This window comes from Rhinolophus sinicus, chromosome 15, assembly GCF_057876585.1.
Source record: "Rhinolophus sinicus isolate RSI-liver-muscle chromosome 15, RSI-T2T, whole genome shotgun sequence".
NCBI classification, from domain to species: Eukaryota; Metazoa; Chordata; class Mammalia; order Chiroptera; family Rhinolophidae; genus Rhinolophus; species Rhinolophus sinicus.
This window is the reverse complement of record NC_142515.1, coordinates 41,071,225-41,086,927: the sequence shown is the minus strand read 5'-3', so window position 1 is coordinate 41,086,927 and position 15,703 is coordinate 41,071,225. Positions and strand designations below refer to the sequence as shown.

Sequence of the window (15,703 nt, the reverse complement as noted above, 5' to 3'; positions counted from 1 at the left end):
CATGGCCATACAAGACCACTTTGAGTTACTTAAAACTATTGTATGCTTTTCTACTGTCAGAACTTTGCTAATGCTCTCCTTCACCACAGAATGACTTCCTTCATGCCTCTCTTTCTCCACCTGAGAGAATTCCTTTCACCCCTTGAGGCTCAACACAAATTATGTCCCTTCTAGTACGTTTCCTGGAAGATTCAGACTCCCTCCCCAGACACCATCAAAATGAGTTGATCTGTACTGCCATTGCGCTAGTCACACAATGTTCTAGCACACAAGACAGATCTTGTGTGTGAGTATTTCTGTCTCCTCTGTTAGACTGAGAGCTCTTCTGAGTCTCTTTCTCATCTTTGGGTATCTAGGGTCCAACAGCACCCATCAGGAGTACTTGGCGAACATTTATTGAAAGAATGAATGCTTCCGCCTATACAAAATTGTGGTAAAGGGAAGATGGTAAAGTTATTAGCATTTTATAAAACGAATGAATAGAAAAGATCTAGTATAATTACGTTTATGTATTGCTGTATAACAAATTAACCCAAAACGCGGAGGCTTAAAACGACAACCATTTCACTTATTTGCTCCCAATTCTACTACTTAGGCAGGGCTCTGTGGAGACAGCCCATCTGTTCCACATGCCATCAGCTTGGGGTGGTTCAGCTGGGACTGGTGCATCCATTTCCAAGATGGATTCACTTATCTGGTTGGCAAGTTAGTGCTGGCTGTCAGCTGGGAGCTCAGCTGAGGCTGTTGTCTGAGGCTTGGCTTCTCATCCACAGGGTCTCTCCATGTTAGAATCCTAACCTACCCAGACTTAAGAATGACAGTCTCAGCAGAGTCCACTTCTTACATAGTTGGTGGCTTCCTCCAGAGCGCATAGCAAAAACTGCCAGGCCTTCTTAAGGCGTGGGCCAGACCTGGTACAGCTTTTCTTCAACCACATTGTATTGGCTAAAGCAAGTCGTACCGCCAGTCTCTCCAAGGAAGGACCACCCACAGGCAGGAACTCTGGGAGGCCTGATTCATTGGGGGCCACCGATGTAACATTCTACCATGGTGATGATGTTTCCATATGAATTGTAAAATTCGAGTCTTTTTTTTTTTTTTTAAACTCCTACTCTGTCCTCTCTGTTGAAGATGTACTTTATGATTGATATTTTGTGATTTTCCTAAACAAAAACATTTGAAAATACATTTCTACACAATGATGTAATTCATATTTTGCCTTATAGATCCAGGTATGTTTACTGATCAAATAAAAAGAAAAAAAATATGAGCTCCTCTGCAATATCAAGGTCCCAATCTCTTTAAAAACTCTAACCAGCTTAGTTTCTTTTGTGAGAGGGCCAGCTGAGAAACTTTAGTTTCTAAAAGAAATGAGAGCTTAACATTTCTATATTGGATATTTTTTCAGAAAACTTAGGACTGCATTTGCATTCTTTATAACACACTGTGCTCAAAACTAAATGTTTTCAGGCTTCAACCTTATGCCTATAAAAGTAGAATCAAGTCAAGTTCCCTGCGACTTCTTCCTTTAGAGGTGCTTGACTTTTCCTCCGCCTTTAGTTTAGCATTAGCCCTTTTGTTCCCTGTACAGAGTCTTTTAACCACATGTTCTGAGGACCTAATTACTGATTTTTTAACCCAATTAAGAGTGGGGTCTGTGTCTGTTTTGTCAAAGCACAGAGAGTATACTCACAAGTGGTGTCTGCTCGCAGTGAGTCCCTCCACTTTGCAGCAGTATTGTATGGTGATTATGAACATGGGTTTGAATTTAGACTTAGAATGGTAGTCCTTGACCTCCTCTTCCTAAGAATGGAATACTGCACAAGTGACTTAACCTCTCTAATACCTCAGCTTCCTTATCTATACCATGGAGAATATAACTACCTCATGAGGCTGCCATGAGGATTAAATGACACAAAGCATGCAAAGCAAGGTGTTAGCCATAAACAGTAAATATTGTTATTGTTGTTACCATTGGACAAATTATTAACAACACTTGAACTCTTTCTGTCATTCAGAAGTAGACCACTAAATCTGCAATTATCCCAAAACATTGGGTTCCTCCCCAAACACACACACACACACACACACACACACACACACTTACTTGGGACCTGCCTTTTAGCATTCTCAGTATCAATCAGTATTTGATCCGGGTTGGTTTTGAGGCTAGTAGAAGGAAGGAATGGGAGTTGACTCCTAAGACAGTAGTGGTTACACTGCACAAAATTGTCTGGGAACAGTTAATGTCACTCAGAAGCGTATTACCAGCTTATTACAAAATGAGGCCCAACTGTAAAACTTCTGTAGAATCCCACATGACAACTCATTATTGTTCATGGAGAAAATTAGTGGCTGGCTAAAAACTGTTATGAATTTAATAACATGTTTAAATAAAAAATACCTCATCAACCATGTTAGCACACACTTAATTTTCAAAATAGTGACGTTCTTTTTCAAACAACAAACAAGTGTGGTGCACATATGGGTTCATGTTTCCTTTGCGTCAAACACTGGACTCTATTGAGTCTACCACTGACAAGTTATAGACCACAAATTCAGACTAAGACTATGCTTTCTAATACTAGGTCACTGCTTCTATGCTAGTCTAACTAATTACAGTATTTTATAATCAGCATTGCTGGTATGTACTGGACTGGCAATTTAAATGAATGTATTTGTGCTATGTAATGATAGCTGGCAATTACCTGTGGTTTGGGATAGCTGGCAATTATCCGTGGCAACTACTCCTTGAATAATTGACCGCAAAGACCCACATGGCTATCCAATCAGAACAAAGCCTCCATGTTAAGTTGTCTGAAGTCACTGATCCATCAGTACACCATTTCTGTATTATTTACTCTGATGTTCACAAAGTGTGTTCAGTGGAACACTGTGGATTATTGATGAGTATTCTAAGATCACAGACAAGGGTTAGTTACTTAGTCAAATAAATAAGGGCAGCTCAACCAACACTATTTCCTTCTTATAAATGCATAATTTCCTTTCACATAGACATGCCCTGAGTAATCTTTCAATACGAAACATAACTTTAAGAAGAGGATTAAAACAACAAAGTATTTCCCAAACTTACTTGACCATTTATGAATAAATAAAGGAGGATCCCCCTTTATTAACAGAGTTTCACCCAGGACTGGTCCCACACAATATATTTTGGGAAATGGTATTTGACTAATTTATATTTTTCTATTGAGAAAATTCACTATTTAATAATTCCAAAGATGCTTTTTTCCTGCTTTCCTTCCATCCAATTTTTCTTCCCTCTCCTGACCCTTTCCAACCAGGTTGCCAGATTTAGCAAATAAAAATACAGGATACCCAGTACATTTGAATTTCAGAAAAACAATGAACATTTTTTAATATAACTATGTCCCAAATATTACATGGGACATTTGAATGTAACTGGGTGTTCTGTACTTTATCTGGCAACCCTAACCCCAAGCCAAATGGAAGCCAGTGGTAAGTAATTAATGAAACTCAGCTTATTTTACGCATAGTAATAAGTACATGGAAGGAATTCATTTGATACTTATTGAATGTGTTTTTTGAATCTTTCACAGTAACAAAACTGTGAAGCGCTTTTTGGGACCCCTGTATCTTTGGTCTTTTTATAATAATTTCAACATAAATAGTATAATCCCTCTGGAACTCTAGACTGAAATATACTTTTTTATTCTGGTCTCAGTGCTTTCATTTTACAGATGAGCAAACTGAACCCTAAAGGGAAGTGACTTGATTTGCCTGAGGAAATTTCCCCCCAAGGAGTTGATAAGTCAGTCTTGAGGATCTCATTACCTAACTCTTAAACCAATGGTCTAGACTCTAGACTTACAACCAGGCTGACTTTATTGTTGTTCACCATATTTGGTAGAGCCAGAAAATACCAATTTCAAAAAAAAAGTGATGCACTGGTGTTTTAAATTATAGAGTTAGGTAACTTTACCATTTTAATTAATGAAATCACAATAAAATAAAACACATTAAAACAAATTTAAATTATACTGGATATAAGTTAATATTTCGTTTATCCTTCGGAAGGAACGTCAGTATTTTCCAGTGTCTTAATTAATGTATACTATTCAAGAGTACAGATTTAAAGAGAATGCCAGACTGCCTTTTGTGTGCCTATGTGCTTCTATTTATAAACTATTGTTCAGGATATATATGCTTTTTTTAATCCATTAGCCACCTCAAATGTGTTATTGAGAAGAAACACCAAGCCCAGCAATATTCACACGGGACAAGCAGCACTCCTCATGAAATCAACAGCTGTGATAGGTTCCTTTATATAGAAAGCGGAAGAAGTATTTATATTCACAGTAGACATTATATCACCTTTACTATTAAAAATAGGTACTGTTTGGATTGGAGTATTGAACACTGCTAAGAAAAAGTCACTTAGGTACAGCTTTTTATTCAGTGTCATATTTAATATCCATCTCACACAAATACCGTTGCCCCTTCAGATGCCATGTAACTTAGAGAAAGGAGTGAGGGACCCAGGGTCTTCAACAAGGATTCGGATTGACCAAGAATTAAAAAGAAAGAAGCATCCCTTTTGAACGAATGGGCTCATATGTGTCTAGCTTGTTCCCTTATAGATAAATGTGGATATTTAAGCACTGAAGAATATTCTTTGAGTAATTGGGAATGATACACTCACTAGGAGCCCAAGTCCCTGCCTTACCCATATATGCATATTTATATCATACTTCAGAATCACATCAGCTGTTAAAATGGGTTATTTTTTTCTGAATACCCTTCCCCTCTTATCTCATCCACCTGACATTGCTGGCCCAAGGTGAAACCATTGTAGTATACCACTTGTTTCGTTAGGAAGTGGAGCAATAATTTAATTTCTTAAGGAAATATCAAGGGCTGAATTAGAAATTGCATTGTACATTTTTCCATACATTATTAGTTTTCTGTGACATGGTAGTGGTGAGGTGATATCACTCAGAGACAAATGACCCACAAGTGTTAGTTAACCAGCTTGTCAAGGACCTGAGAATCCTGAAGTTGTCATCTCATAAAAATGAGCTCTCTTCAATTCTCCTTGACCTTTCACTTACCTGAGGTTTCTGAAATATAAAGTATATCTGAGTCTGATATCAGAATTTAAGAGGAGCCATAACCCATCAGTTTTCCAATTATACAATGTGATAGCATGTATTGTAATCAGCATTAGTTTAACCGAATGAACAAGGAGTGGTAAATATCAAGTGCTAAGTAGAATCCTTCCCTATGGAGGAGTTCCCTACAAATAATATTTAAACAGACATTTGAGCTCTGGCAAGTGAGTTGACCTTTCTGGTCCTCCGCTTCCTCAAGTGGTACTTGCCAGTACTCATTGTGATGAGTTAATGTGAGAGTGAAAGCATTTAGCATCCTGTCCCACACATTGTGGGTGCTTACTCAATATTAACTAGTACACTTAGAGATTAAGTCAGGTGGTGATCTTGGTGTTTATTACTATTATCCATGCACACTAAGTACCTTACCTGGTTATTACACTTTAATCTTTGCAACACATTTTCGTGATCTCAAAGTGCCTTTTCATGGATGGTCAGTGTAATATTGGCAGTGATTACAGTGGAACAAATACAATCATGAAGCCTAGTTTTACCTTAAAATTGCAGTTTTGTCGTAAGCCACATAAATGGCCTATACACAGGAGCAACTAGAAGAAGTTATAACGAAGGTGTCTTGTGACGGTTTTATCATTTGCCATTATTCACACCATTTCCTATGGGCTTTCTTGCCCATCCTGCTGTTCAAGGCACTGTGGGGATGAAAACACAATGACACTTCCATGTCTTTCACCAAAACTTCAGTTTCCTCTGAGACTGGTGCTGTGATGGGAAGTAGGAGTCATCAGCTGATGTTCACAATCTAAGGGATTATGTTCCTTCAATATTAATCTAACCTGTTTAACTGCTTTTATCACTCACTTGTGATGCAGTCAACTACTTGTCCATACAGGGGAGTTCACCAAGTGGTAAATTAGAGGTCATGTGAAATATTAAGGTAAATATAAATATTTACAGAGCTAAGGAGAGACTACAACAGTGTGCATTGTATCAGATGTTCTTAAATCAGGTGCTCTGTGCTTTTAGATAAGGAACCATTATGAAAGGAAGAGTGATATCAATTAAGGAAAAGCCTTACAATTGAGTTTTCTGGGGACTGACTGGTAGGCCTCCTTCCAGGACATGGGAGTTTCTAAAAAAATTTGTACTACTTTTGAAGTGGTACCTACACATGAGTTACTGTACTGTGCCTTAAATTACTTCAGAATATTTACTTATACATGATCAGAAGATCAGGGTTAGAATTCTGGGTTAAGTAGAATTCTGGGCCCCCTCTGCTAACAGAAAGCAAGTCACTTACCCTCTGGGAAACTTCATTTCCCCATCCCTCATATTTGAGATAATATTTACCAAGGTTATCATGAAGGTTAAGTGACGTGTATATTAGAGCTGTTTGGTAAGCAGAAAAACATGATATGAACATAGATGTAATTATTTTTCTGAAATGAGCTTTGTGTGTGTGTGTGTGTGTGAGTGCAGTCCATTTATTTTTCTAGTTTCTGCATGTAGTGTAGCCCACTTCTATAGATGGGAGAAAATGCAGAAATTGCAAGCCACTGGCAGAGCAAAAACCTCATCTCAAACACTAAACATTTTTATAGATAAAATTTGATGGAGGCTATTATGTATAATGCTTAGAGTCAGCATATGGGGGATGAGTTGCAGGTATGATATAGGTCCTATATGATTGATCTTTGGGACTCTCAAATCAAATAACACCTTGTGATGCAGTGTTTTTAAGTGGCCTCATAATGAGTCCATTTTTACATTCATTAGTGTGTATAAAGCTTCACATTTCACAAGACTTATTTTCCACAAACATCATTCCATTTAGTCCTCTTAACAATTTCTTAGAAAGTTATTATTCTTGTCCTCATTTTATATATGGAACTTTGAGATGCTATGGATTAAGGAACTACCCTGTTTCCCCGAAAATAAAACCTAGCCGGACAATCAGCTCTAATGCATCTTTTGGAGCAAAAATTAATATAAGACTGGGTATTATATTATATTAAAGACCCAGTCTTATATTATATAAGACACGGTCTCATATTATAGTAAAATAAGACCCAGTCTTATATTAATTTTTGCTCCAAAGACGCATTAGAGCTAATGGTCCGGCTAAGTCTTGTTTTCGAGGAAACATGGCAGCACAGAATTACATGGCTAGTTAGTGGGATAGCCAAAATACAATCCCATTTTCCTGTGCTTTCCACTACTCTATGCTCTCTTCATGTGAGTTGGTTGGTTGTTTTCACTTGTTTCATGAAGAGAAACACAGGTTTGTGTTTTTTATATGAAACATTTGGTCAGGCAAAATAGCCTTAAACATGCTACGACACATAAATCTTGTCATTTATTTTCAATTAGGTGAAGTTGAAGTCTAGCATTTTGCAAATATTAGGATCGTAGCTCATTTGTGAAACACATTTCCCTCTCACATGCAGATTTTTTCCCAGTATAGAATATTTTTACTTTAAAAACATCAAAGATACACACTGTGCATTAGACTGTTGTGACACACGTTTTCCAATTAGGGATGCCATATTAAACAAAGCCAGACAGATGACCATAAACGCTGTTTGCTACCATTTTACACATGCTAAGCTGGACTAGTGGAACACCATCTTGGTAAGAGATTTTGACAGGAAGAGGAATGTAGTTAGAATTGCGGAGCTTGCAAAATCACATTTTTACAAAACTTTCCCCACCCCAACAGAAAACCTAATGAATGAATCCATGCAGAAAGGATTTTATGCAAACTTGCACAAATATATTTCACATGCTCTAAGGAAAGGATACCTTTTTATCTATTTCCAGTTCATAGCCTATATCCATCGGTGCTCAGTAAAAAGGAACTCCAATGTAAAAAGCATTTTGCCTCCATAGAACTAATTAATAACTAAAGAGCACACAGTATTTAATGCTGCTATCTTTAAATGGATAATCATGGAAATTCTAGGATTGGATCCATTAGTTTAGCCTGATTATTCATGTATTCATCTATACATACATTATAAGCACCATTGAAATATATTTTTTAAGATAAATTATTTTAAACATCTTTTTAAAAACTTCTCCTAGAAGCTATATCAGAATGGACAGTGATAACTTGACTACAAACCCAAGACCACTTTTAATTTTTAGGTAAAGAATATCTCTTTCAGTTGATTCCACAGCCAAGAATAATTCAATTACCCCAGAACAGTGGACAGAACATAGGCGCTTCAGAGATCTCAAAGAGCTGGTTTGAGTAACACCTGAGATAAATTCCTAAGTAGTCAAAACCCCACACAGCTGAGACACTTGGGCTGAAGGGTTTTCACTCTTACCCAACTGAAAGATCTATTAACAAAGGTTCATGCAAAGCCTGCCTGTGGTATTTGGAACAGAAAGGGTTCATGATGGTCCGTTATTCCATGTTGTTGCTATATCAACCACATGAAAGCTGGGGAAGGGGCCCCAGATGGAATGTCGGACATCCTCCCGCCTCAGAATAGTCTTAAGAGCTGAGAGAAGCTCTGGCGGAAGGTACTAGAGTTCCTGAATACAAGAGAGTGTTTCTGGAGAAACAGAGGTCCCAGGAGGGTCAGGTCACTTTCTTTTTGATACTTCAATACTTAGCATAAATGAGAAGCCCCAGAATAGGTTCAGTCTTACCTTTCTGTCACCATTTGCTCGAGCCGCACCCAGCCTTAGTGGGGGACCTGCGCTGTGCAGACCTCTGCGTGGGAGTGGGAGCTGTGCTCCATCCAGTTCTTCTGGAAAGCTGGCGTGCAAGATGCTCTGTACGAGGAAGTCGCCACTAAACCACCGTTTAAGTTCAGTGCCCAGAGGCCTTATTCTGCTCTGTAGTGCAGAAATGTTTCTTGGAAAACCAGAAAACCCAAAACTGTGAGCCGGCATGTCGACTATGTCACCAGCCACTTCATCTTTAGAGTACCGTTAAAATTGTTGGCCCTTGTGACACCTGCTAGGTTAAGTCCCAGAATCCGCTCCAACGGCTGCTTTTCGATATCTTGCTACCAGACACCTCTAGTCTTAAAAACAGGTGCAAGGGTGAGCTTATTCTCTTCTATGTCTTCAAACCCTAGTAGTACTTGTCCATGAAATTCTCTGTAACACCTGCACTCACCACCTAGGATAATATCCTCTGAATAGCCCATGACGGAATCCAAGGAGGAAGAGATGGACTGCGCAAAGCGGGCTTCTTCTCAGGAGAACGTTGCTGCAGTGCCCGAGTCACGAGCGCGCTGGCGGCTGCGTGAGGCGCCTGCACCTGCGCAGAGGCCCGACCTCGACTCCTGGGGCTGCCGCCACGTGTTAACTGTTATCTGAGTGTTGATTACCCACCAGGAAAATGCAAGTTTATAAACTAATACCGGAAAGACCCTATCTATAGGAGTTTTATGTAAGTATTTGAGTATGCTTTACCTAAGCACCTGAGAATATTCTCTATAACACTGATGGCAACAGAAAGGTTGAACTTCAGTGATGGAATTAAAAATGGAGTTATCTTGAGGTAGTATTAATATTTAATCTGCAATTTGAAATTTCTAATGAACTTATTTTTGAAAAACCTCTCAAAACTCAATAATAAAAAAATAAACAATCCCATTATAACACAGGCCAGAGACATGAATAGATGTTTTAGCAGAGATATGGATGGCGAATAATCATGTGAAAAGATGTTCAACATCATTAGCAATTAGAGAAATGCAAATTAAAACCCCTACAAACCTATTGAACAATTGAAATTAAGGGGAAAAAATGATAATACCAAATGCCAGTGAGAATGGGAAGAAACTAAATCTCTCCTACATTACTGGTGGGAATGTAAAATGGTACAGCCACTCTGGAACATAGTTTGACAGTTTCTTAGCATATGACCCAGCAATTGCATTCTTGGGCATTCATCCCAAAGCAATAAAAACTTATGCTCACACAAATACCTGTATACAAACATTTACAGAAGTGTTACTCGTAATAGCAAAATACTGGAAATTACTCATGTGTCCTTCAATGGGTAAATGGATGGACATCCTCTGGTACAAGAGAAATTTACTTAGCAGTAAAAAGGAATGAACTACTGATACATGAAACATCCTGGATGAACCTCAAGGGCATTATGCTTAGTAAAAAAAAAAAATCAATCTCAAAACATTATATATTGTATATTTCCATTAATATAAGTCTCAAAATGACAAAACTCTAGAGATGGAGAACAGATGAATGGTTGGTGGGGGAATAAAAATACAAAGAGGTAGCATGATGAAGTGCTTTTGTGTTAATGGAACAGTTCTCTATCTTGATTATGGGAATTTTTTTTAATCCTATACCTTTGGTAAACATTTATCATCATTAAAGGTAGTCAAAAGTTTTTATACCCACCTTTGTGTAATATAATCCTAAAAGTGTTTAAACAAACAGTGTTGGTTTAATTAAGCCAAAATACCAATTTTATATTTATTAAAAGCAAATAGTATTGTTTTTATTAGCAAGCAATAACTGTAGCATACAAATGTCGATTATTTTGTAGTAATAACAAGAACGGGTATAAATTCATGGCAGTGATCTGGAGATCATTTGCTATTATTCCTGTTCTCTCCTTTCTTATTGGCAAAATAGAGCTTGTACTCCTTGCTGCAGTTTCTCCAACTTTTCCAGAATTGGGGATTTCCCGTGTAAAATTTGGGAGCTACATATTACCACTGTGGCAATCTTTTCCTCAGATTACTGCCCTAGTTCGGAAGGCCTTGTTAAAACAGTGACTTTTCCTCTGCCATATCTAAATTACCACTTATACCAATTCCTTTTCCGGAAAGTATTTCTGGTCAGTTTCCCTCCGATTTAGGCATCCAACTGGACAATTCCATGATGACTGTTTGTTCTTCACTCCTGTAGTACAAGTATCCTTTGGAAGGCCTATCTGAGCCTCAGTGTCCCCTGGATGTGGTGGGCAACATCTGAATGGTAGCCTGATTATTGGGGTCCCTGTATATGTGTCTTCCTGGTCCCACTACCTGCCTCGCTTAAGCATGCCACTTAACTTTTTTAAATTTATAACTGAGAAAATGAAAGAAACTGAGGAAAAGCAGGATGTCAAAAAGCAGGTTAGTGATAAAATAAGGCCTCTGCACAGGCTGACCCAGGTGCAAATGCCACTGTCAGAACCTCAGAAAACTGCTTACTTCTGCATGCCTCAATTGCCTCCTCTACACAATCGTTATGCTAATAATAGCATCTACCCCACCAGTTGTAAAGATTGAGGAAATATGTTTTAAACCTCCTAGCCCACTGCCTGCCACATATGATGGCTGCGATACATGTTGATTCCCATTTCTTTGGAGTTTCTACCCTATTTGTTTGCTCCCAGGGTAGTTTGAGAAGAAATAGCTTGCAATAAAGAGGAATGATTACTAGGAGTGAACAGAGTTCATAAACTTTTTGTAAGAAATGTGTTCCTGAAGAGAATGTATATTGATTAACCCTGTCAAAACACCATCACTTTTAAATAGAGTAAGGGAAGACAGTTTTGTGACACGTAAACAATCACCCTCTCATGTATCTATCTGGAAGTTCTTAGAATGGACCCCTGTACTTGACGTTTTACTATCTTTTCTTCCAGGTGTCAAAGATTAGGGACTGATAACTCCACTTCCAAAGACAGTTCAATGAGGATGGCTTAAACAAAGCAGATCGCCCTTAATACCTTTTCTTGTAAAAATATTGAATTTCACTCTGTTCTGGAGTCTCTGAGGGATTCAGAGAGCACCAGGCAAGGCTTTAACTCTGAAGGGAATATAAACTTGCGGGGAAGAGTAGGAATATTCAATGGACTAAAACTCATCTGGGGAGCCTGGGAAGGGAAAGTAAGTATTCCATCTGGGAAACAAAAGATGGTTTCCTGGAAGAAACCGAGGGACAGAGGGGTTTGTTTGTTTTAGGAATTTTCCCGATGTTCTATTTCTTGAGGGATATGGCAAAAAGAGATATAAAATATGGCTCCCTTTTCCCCAGCACTTCAATACCTCAGAGCCTATTACCTGAGAACTCCCTGAGGACTAAGGACCCATTGTTGCCGTCTTTGCATCTCCAGCCCTTGGTACACAGCCTCCTCAGTGAAGGTTTTTTGAATGAATAAATTTGTAAGGTAGCTGAACACATTGATACCATCATTCCCCAGTTGCCTCCTTGGAGGCTGGCAGTGAGGAGGTTTAAGGCACACTAATATTAGCAGGCAGACTGAACGCTCCTTGAGGGCTGGGACCTGTTTGGTTGTGTTCAGTGTCACCTCCTTAGAACTTGACAGTGTACCTGACATACTGTAGGCATTCTAAGTATTTGTTATGTGAATCATGAAAACTACCCCATCCTGTCACAAAGGAGGAATGGACCGTAGTGCTGCTTTCAAGGATTATGACAACCCATGAGCGGCCAGAAGTCAATTTCACTTCCTCTCTCAGCCATTTGTAGGTTGTAAATCGCTTCCTTACTCCGTGGAGGGCAGCGGGTGAGTCCTACGCCCTCTGAGGAGGATCCCAAAAGCCAAGTCACAGAAGAAGGTAACTCAGAGGGGGAGCCAGCCAGCACGTGCATCCACCCAGGGGAGAAGGAGGCTGGGCTAACGCAGCCCTTAGTCAGCAGCTGGGCTCGGTTTTGAAACAAAAGCCAACGTCCTCCCTCGGAGTCCGCAGCCGGTCAGCATCTAGGGGGAAGAAAGCCGGGCTGCCCAGCCGGTTAGTGCCCCAACTTAGTTTTCCAGAGGACAAAGGGCCAGCAGTTGTACGGGAATGGGTGGAATGCTAGGGATGGGGCTGAGACACAAATTGCCCTGACCCTCCCCTCCCAGCCCTTCGGGAGAAGGGCCGGGGTCTCCTATGCCCTGCGCATGTTTGTCCCGGACAATCTGCCTCCCAAGCCCCGGCCCCGCGGATCTGCTTAAAGCTGAGCCTCCGTCGCCACCAGCTCCCCAGCGCACAGACACACCAGGCCCTGGTTTCATGAATGAAATCCAATCGTGTGGATATAAATAGCCTCGAAGGCTGCTAACGTCACAGTGCGAGCGGCAGCCGCCACCGCGGCGGAGCTCGGTGCCGGGCGCTCTATTCCGCCAAGCTGGCCCGCCTGGGAGCAGGGTGGGGGCAGGAGGAGAAGGGGAGGGCTGGGGGATGAAAAGGGGCGAGCCCCTCTCGCCCCGTACAGGAAAGAGCGTCCGCGGCGCTGGGCGAGCCCGCCAGGCGAGGCAGTGCCATGCTGCCTTTGTGCAAAGTTGGGCGGCGGGCGGCACGCCGCGCTCAGGGGCCCCGCACACCCGCGACCGCGCGCAGTCGTGGCTGCTGCTGAGTGGCGGGGGCCCCCCCGCTCCCCCCAGCCCTTGAAGGCGGAGAGAGCTCGCGTCTCGCTTGGCTTCAGGGTAGGTTCTGTGTCGTGAGTGCGCTATGGTATGAAACTTCTTCTCGGAAGATCCTCGGCGGAGCCCCCACAGCCCCAGCCCCAGCGGGTGGCATGTGGGGGCCCCGACCGCGCCACGCGGCCAGCAGCGTCCCGAGAGAGAGTTGTGGGACCCAGTACCATAGGAGGCGCCCTCGCCTCTCCGCAAGGCCGGGAACCCTCACATCAGAGGCAAACAGAAGAGATTTCTAGGAGCGCCCGCACAGCCGCACCCCTAACTTGGAGCTGAGAAAACGAACAACAGGCACCCTTAGCAGGCTGGCTGCTCCAGGGAGGGGGTGGTGCTGCGCTGACAAGAGGGCTGTATTCTTTGCAAGGACAGTAGCAGGGAGCCGGAGGCCCTGAAGGGGGTGGGGGGATACGCTAGTCCCTTTGGAGCTTGCACCCCCATGAGAGTTGACTGGTCAACCCGCAGTTTGGCGCTTCCCACCCCCAACCTAGTGTCTACGGAGTCTGTTGTGAGTTGCTGTGGCAACAGTAGGAGCTGCCGTGAGGGGCTTGCAAAACACCTTACCTTGTCTCCGTGTGCTCAGTTTTGGGGAAGAACAGTGGGGTGGGGGTAGGGGGAGGTGTGCAGACAAGGGAATCCAACCTCGTCTCCAAAAAAAGAAGTGGAAGGAAGGCACAACTATGTAAAAATATATTAGATCCTACTGTTAGCTGTGCTGTTTCTATCCTCAGCAGTATCAAACATCTCAACTGAGGAGCAATGTCAATATTTAGACTTGGACAAGCCAGAAAGTTAGAAGGGAGCGCCAAGCACAGGGTTTTGACTTGGCTTTGCACGTCAGCACACAAGCTGTGCCTTTCGAGCTGACTGTACACATTTGCTGGTGGGGGAAATGCATGAAGGTTGATATATACACAAAGCCACCCAGACCTTCCTAGGAAGATCTAGGAAGACCAGAAGAGGCGCTTTGACTTTGAACTTCCCCCAACCTGTGCTGTTCACACAGCTCTTGGACTCCAGCCAGATGCTCAACTTGAAGTTTCACTAGTTTGGGGCTCCCCCAACCCCAACCTGGCTGTGCTGTATATTCTACACTGTATTGTGTATCCTCTCTAAACGGCAAAAATACTGTTATCAGTAGTTTTCATCTTTGTATAATGTTCTCTCTCTATCAGCAGATATAAATAGTCAATAGGCTGTGTTTGTTTGCTCTCAGGCAAGTTCTAAGTTTTTCTAAACAAACACTAAGTTTGTTTACAACACTCTTTAGAAATTTGGAATTATGTTTCATTGCCAATAACTTTATATATGCCTCAGAGAGTCACTGGTTGCTAGAAAATAAACACAAGTTCTTTTCAATATAAATAATGTCTGCATACTACTCTGCAGGTGGAGTGGGCAGTAAATTATTCTACTAAACAAGGTTTCCTCTGAGATTCCAGGATTATATTTGGACATATTAGGGGGAAAGGGGTTTAACCAGTTCGTCCCAGTGTGGAAGACCAAAAAAGCATTAGGAAGCAATAAAATCATGGTCGATAGTTTTCTAAAATTGCCCGTTGATTGTTATTTTCCCAAATTTTGAAGGTAATGTAAACTGAACTACATAAGGTTGTGTGTGATCAAGAGGTAGAAATAGAATCGCAGGTAGTTTGATGTCATTGACTCAATAACACAGCGTATGAACTATTCAAATATAATAGAAAATAAACCAGAACCGTTTGGTCTTTTGCTTATGATAATATTGTACAAAAATGTTATTTTGGAGGAATAGTATGTCTGCTTCTATGACTGCTGTATTATAAAATGCCTTTAGGATTTTTCTTGTTCCCATCCTTGGGTTTGTGGCCAAATCCTTTTTTTTTTTTTTTTTTTTTTGTAACATCCCAAATGCTCAGACATGTATTTTCACAAATGCTACAAAATGTTAACCTAGCTATTTCAGAATTTATTTGACCCAAAGAAATGCCAATCTAGCACTAGCACTTAGCAAAAGTAAAGCGGGTTGAAAACAATATATGTTGAAAATGTTAGTAGCTCCCCGTGTGCTTCTGGCAAGCAGCAGGATTTACAAGTATTTCTCTCTTTTATGTAGGTAAGTCCAACCGTGAGCAGTGTATTCTGTTCTTCACTTCCAGGAAGCCAGGTTAGTGTCTTTATGCAAACCCATGACCGCAGGTTAATGACA

General features: G+C 41.0%; 1 protein-coding gene across 9 annotated transcripts in view; it reads left to right on the top strand.

Annotated features, from left to right (window-relative positions):
- RHOBTB1 (Rho related BTB domain containing 1) overlaps positions 1 to 15,703 on the top strand; it is a 113,425-nt gene that overhangs the window by 40,199 nt on the left and 57,523 nt on the right. For 2 of the 9 annotated variants that reach the window (XM_074339480.2, XM_074339478.2), the window contains exons 1-2: positions 13,313 to 13,527; positions 15,611 to 15,661. The exons of 2 other annotated variants lie outside the window; for them this stretch is intronic. The gene's annotated coding sequence lies outside the window, so the exon portion shown is untranslated. Of the gene's footprint in view, positions 1 to 12,784; positions 12,851 to 13,167; positions 13,528 to 15,610; positions 15,662 to 15,703 lie in introns of those variants that run through there. 5 more of the 9 variants (XM_019731795.3, XM_088792033.1, XM_019731796.3 and 2 more) reach the window with 4 other exon arrangements.